Source organism: Lissotriton vulgaris, chromosome 1_1, assembly GCF_964263255.1.
Source record: "Lissotriton vulgaris chromosome 1_1, aLisVul1.2, whole genome shotgun sequence".
NCBI lineage: Eukaryota > Metazoa > Chordata > Amphibia > Caudata > Salamandridae > Lissotriton > Lissotriton vulgaris.
In genome coordinates, this window is record NC_141685.1 from 1,396,934,100 (window position 1) to 1,396,939,986 (window position 5,887).

A 5,887-nucleotide genomic window follows, 5' to 3' on the forward strand; every position below is an offset into this window, starting at 1 on the left:
TTTGATGTCTCAGGGAAGCTTGAATGGACCTGGGCAGTATGGGTGATGGTCCCGGGTTTGGCCGCAATTGGAGCTGTAGAAACAATGGTTAAGTCCTTACGGACTATAGCAGTCGGTGTAGTCGTTGTAGTAGGTACAACCTGTACTACATCAGCGGGCACACGCTTACCCATATTCCTGCCCATGCTGTCCTCCCTGGCTCTTGAGTGGAGTTTAATAAGGGTTTTCATGGAGAAGAAATTATCTAGTGTAGACTGCTCAAACCTGTCTAACCTTTCCCCCAGGCCCTTAACTTGATCAATGAGCGGGACTAATAGGGAATTGATCAGGTCCTCTATTTGTTTGAGAGGTGCAGGGTCATGCAGTGTTGCTGGTTTATCAGGGGAGTTGAAATGTGCCTGCGCAACCTCTGGTGTAGTACCTAGAGAAACATACCCTCCTCCCGTCTCAGGGTTCACTGAGGCTGAGCCGTTGCCTAACTTGGAGCCTAAACCCCTTGAAACGTACTTCCTAGGGCGCTTGTGCAGTGTGGTAAGGCTACCCTTGCACGAACTTACAACCCTTTTCCTTTTCCTTTTTCTGCGAACTGAGGGGTCGTGGACTAAGCACTGCAAAGTCGGAGCCTGAGAGGGGCCTTGGTATGGCAGAGGCAAATCTTGGCCGATGGCGAGGCACAGGGGATCAGGGGTACATGGACCCAAGCCCTCAGGACTACCAGTAAAGGATGGTGATTGTGCTACCAAACTCTCCAACCTATCAATACTTGCTCTTATAGCAGCCACCCGTGGTTGCTCAACGATGGCCAAAAGGAGAGGAGAAGGAGCGGGGATAATGTAAGGCGACTGGACCTGCGCTATTGCACCAAGCGAGGAGCGTCTGGCTGGTAGGAGATCCTGTGAAAGGTGCTGCTTCATCATCACAATCTCTTTCTCTATTACAGCAGCTACTCTGGTGATGAATTTGTCCATTGTACCAATCGTCGTACTCCCACGACCCCCCTCCCCCACCCCTTAATATTTTCCCCGACCGAGTAGACATCGGAGTAGCTGAACCCTCAGCCAGTGTTCAATCACCTTCGGGACCTGAGGTATCAGATGACAGGGGGGTGGCCCAGCCCAGCCACTGACAGCCCAGACTGCCACACACTGCCCGCCCTTTGCCCGTGCTTCGCTCGGCGTTCCGCTTGCGTTCCGCTGAGCGCTGTTGGTGGATGTAAATAGGAAGTGGTATGGGCGGGGGCGTGGTATCGAGGGGGCGCGGTCAGGATCTCCCAAACTGTGCAGGGACTCCTAGTCTATCGAGTCCCTGCCTTTTGCAGCCCTGCTCGAAGTTGTCAGGTATTCTTTCCGCTCCTCCCGGGTCCTGTGCGGCAGCAGCTCCAAGCCCCTCGCTTTAACACGCGAAGTGGCACCCGCAAAGCGGCACCCGCGAAGCAGTAGCGCGGTCAGCGGTATCCCTCTGCCGTGAGGGATAGAGGGCAGCCCAGGGTCCTCGTCAGGTAAGCTCTCCCACCAAGCACCTGAATTTACTTGCTTTTGGCTCTCTGCAAGGCGGGGGGTGTGGTATCAAGGGGGCGCGGTCACGATCTCCCAAGCTGTGCAGGGACTCCTGGTCTATCGAGTCCCTGCCTCTCGCAGCCCTGCTCGAAGTTGTCAGGTATTCTTTCCGCTCCTCCCGGGTCCTGTGCGGCAGCAGCTCCAAGCCCCTCGCTTCAACAGGCGAAGCAGGTGCGGCAAGCAGTAGCGCAGTCAGCGGTATCCCTCTGCCGTGAGGGATAGAGGGCAGCCCAGAGTCCTCGTCAGGTAAGCTCTCCCACCAAGCACCTGAATGCACTTGCTTTTGGCTCTCTGCAAGGGGGGGGGTGTGGTATCAAGGGGGCGCGGTCATGATCTCCCAAGCTGTGCAGGGACTCCTGGTCTATCGAGTCCCTGCCTCTCGCAGCCCTGCTCGAAGTTGTCAGGTATTCTTTCCGCTCCTCCTGGGTCCTGTGCGGCAGCAGCTCCAAGCCCCTCGCTTCAACACGCGAAGCGGCACCCGCGAAGCGGCACCCGCGAAGCGGGTGCGGCAAGCAGTAGCGCGGTCAGCGGTATCCCTCTGCCGATAGAAAGCAGAGGATAGAGGGCAGCCCAGGGTCCTCATCAGGTAAGCCCTCCCTGATTTCGTTCCATTTGATAATGTGGGTAATTATGGCTAAAATTATATTATTAGCATATCCGCTCATCTATAAAAGGCAATTAATGTATAAAAGGAAATTATTGCTGTGTATCAGGACTTTTCATTAAGCTAAGCAATAGTGTTACAGTTACACCTAATATTACACAAACTATGGCCTGTAACAATAGTGTATGGTAGCACCGATTTTGTTCAATATATATACAAAACACTTGGGGCACGTTATATACAAAGCTACATAATAATAGTAAGCATTTGCTCAAACACATTTTTTGTATTTTAATGAGTGGACGACTTTATTGGAGGCTTAAGCATGAGGCTACTAGTCTATGTCTTTTTTGGGTCTTTACTTCAAGTGCTAATGTGACACTATGTTTCTTCTCTTTAAAAAGCACCTTCTATTGACACCTTTCGTAACTGCTGTTATGTTCCTGTTTACCACCATAATAATGGATTTCTAGCATGCTGCCCTTTTCCAGTTCACTTCTAGTATAAAACAAGCAGCAAATTAAGATTCATTCATACATACATCAAACAAGTCCAACAGAAGCAGCAGTATAAGCCTTGTTTATACATACATAAAACTTGTACAGCACAAGCAGCAGTCAAGCTTCACACATATATACCTTACAAATATAGTACAAGCAAAGATGCAAGCTTCACTTATATATACATCAAACATATACAGCACAAGCAGCAGTCAAGCTTCAGTCACACATACATCATACAAGTACAGCAAAAGCAAACCTGCAGCGTCACTCATACATACATTAAAGATGTACAGCACAAGCAGCAGTTTAAGTGTTGCTCATACATACATGAAAAAAGTACAAAACAAGCAGCAATTTAAGTGTTGCTCATACATACATCCAACAAGTACAACACAGGCAGCACTTAAAGCATCATTAATACATACATTAAACGACATATACATAAAAAAAATTACAGCACAAGCAGTAGTCAAGCCTCATTCATACATACATTAAACAAAAAACAGCACCAGCAGCAGTCAAGCTTCACACATACATACATCACAAATACAGCATAAGCAAGGATGCAAGCTTCACTCATACATACATCAAATATATACAGCACAAGCAGCAGTTCAAGCGTCACTCATACAGACATTATAAAATATATACATCAAACATGTATATTCAAGCAGCAGTTAAGCTTCATTCATACATACATCAAAAACACATAACACAAACAGCAGTCAAGCTTCACTCATACATACATCATGTACATAGTGCAAGCTTCAATTATACATATATTAAATAGGTACAGTACAAATAGCAGTTCAAGTGTCATTCATACATATATGAAACATCTACAGCATAAGCAGTAGTATAAGTTTTGTTCATACATACATCAAACATGTCAAGAGGGTAACAGTACAAGCATCATTTATACATACATCAAACAGGTGCAACACAAGCATCAGTGCAAGTTTCAGTCATACATACATCATATAAGTAATGCAAGCTTCAGTCTTACATACATTAAATACATACAGTGCAAGCAGCAGTTCAAGCGTTATTCATACATATATCAAACATCTATAGCATAAGCATCAGCTAATGCTTCACTCATACATACATCAAACAAGTACAGTACAAGCACCACTCAAGCTTCACTCATACATACATCAAATACATACAGCATAAGCATCATTTAAGCTTCACACATACATACATCACAAATACAGCACAAGCAAACATGAAAGCTTCACTCATACATACATCAAACATCAAAAAAGCAGCAGTGAAGCTTCATTCATACATCTAAGAAATACAACACAAGCAAACATGTAATTTTCGTTCACACATACATCAAACAAGTACAGCACAAGCAGCAGTTCAAGTGTTGCTTAACATACATAAAACATGTACAGAACAAGCAGCAGTTTAAGTGTCACTCATACATATATCCAACAGACACAGCACAAGCAGCAGTTGAAGTATTACTGATATATACATCAAACAATATATACATCAAAGAAGTGCAGCACAAGCAGCATTCAAGCTTCACTCATACATACATCAAAAAGATACAGCACAAACAGTCAAGTTTCATTTATACATACATCACAAACACAGCAGAAGCAATCATACAAGCTTGACTCATACATATGTTAACTCCTTCGACGCTCATGACGAGCTCAGCTCGTCATGATGTACACCTCCATACACTCATGACGAGCTGAGCTCGTCATGAACAATAGAAGAACCAAAATGTAAGCACAGGAGGAAAATAACACTAGAATCGATGGTGTTAAGCAGATACAACACAAGCAGCAGTCAAGCTTCACGCATACATACATCAAACAAGTACAGTACAAGCAAAAATGCAAGCTTCACTCATACATACAACAAAAAGGTGCAGCACAAGCAGCAGTTCAAGCATCGGTCATACAAACATCAACAAGTATGATAAAAGCAGAAGTGCAAGCTTCACTACAAACAAGTACAGTACAAGCAAAAATGCAAGTTTCAATATACATACAACAAAACAGTTGCAGCACAATCAGCAGTTCAAGCACTAATCATATATACATCAAACAAGTACAATACAAGCAGCAGTGCAAGCTTTACTCATAAAATTATCAAACAGGTACAGCACAAGCAGCACTGCAAGCTTCACCCATACATGCATCAAACGAATAAAGCACAAATAGTAATAATTCGTTGCTATTTTTAGTTAGGTTACCTAACTTAGGTTTATGTCTATAGGCTTTCTAAAATTCCTTTTTGTATGATGCCTATTTTAAGTACTATGATGCCACTGTTTACCACCATATGAGCAGCTTTTTGAAAAGATGCTTTATTTACATTATGATTTTGTTTTAAATAAAAAGCATTATCACAAGCACTATTCAGTTAGGCTTGAGTGGTTTCATAACGTGAATATTATATAGTCTGTCACTAAAGCATATTTATACTTGCTTTAACATGTGCAGATTTGTAGTACAATGTAATTTTGGTCTTACAAGCAAGCAAACATAACAACATGGCCTGCTAACGTTACTCAGTTAGCCATAAATCAGTCACACCATCTAATCTATCACTATGTGTTTTGTCTCCATGATGTCACATTGCTAACAAAATTACCACAGACATACGTACATGTAAAGGAGAGTTAGTATCTATTTTAATTCTTACTGATGTTTCAACCTCTAATACGAGCCACAACATGAGAACTTTGCTAACAAGACTACCATCACATTTAGACGTGCACAAGCTATTGTACCCTGTATCTATTTATTTAAACTTAGTTCTGTACAGTTAACCCAGATAACATGGTAATATATTTCTTAGGTCAACTATGTCACTTTGCTAAGATGTGGACAATTTTGAAATGTAATGACTTTGCTAACAAAAGCAACCAATCTAGCAATGTAATAATAAAAAGAAAATATAGCTACTAAATAATGAGGGTTATCAAGTACAACAGACATAAGCTAAATTACAAGTCAAAATGCCGTAGTGCCCTGTATGTACATCTTTTTAAAATACGTGCTTGATGACTACTCTGCTTTTCATATAAACTTTAGGCATGTTTAATATGCTTTTGTAACACACTTAAATCTGCTTTTATCAACGTCCACACCATGTGTATTACCTACATGATAATGCAGTACAATTGTCTTTTACACTGCATTGTGGAGATGGCTTGCAAACATAGCATGTACTTTAAAGCAGGTAACGACTTGCTG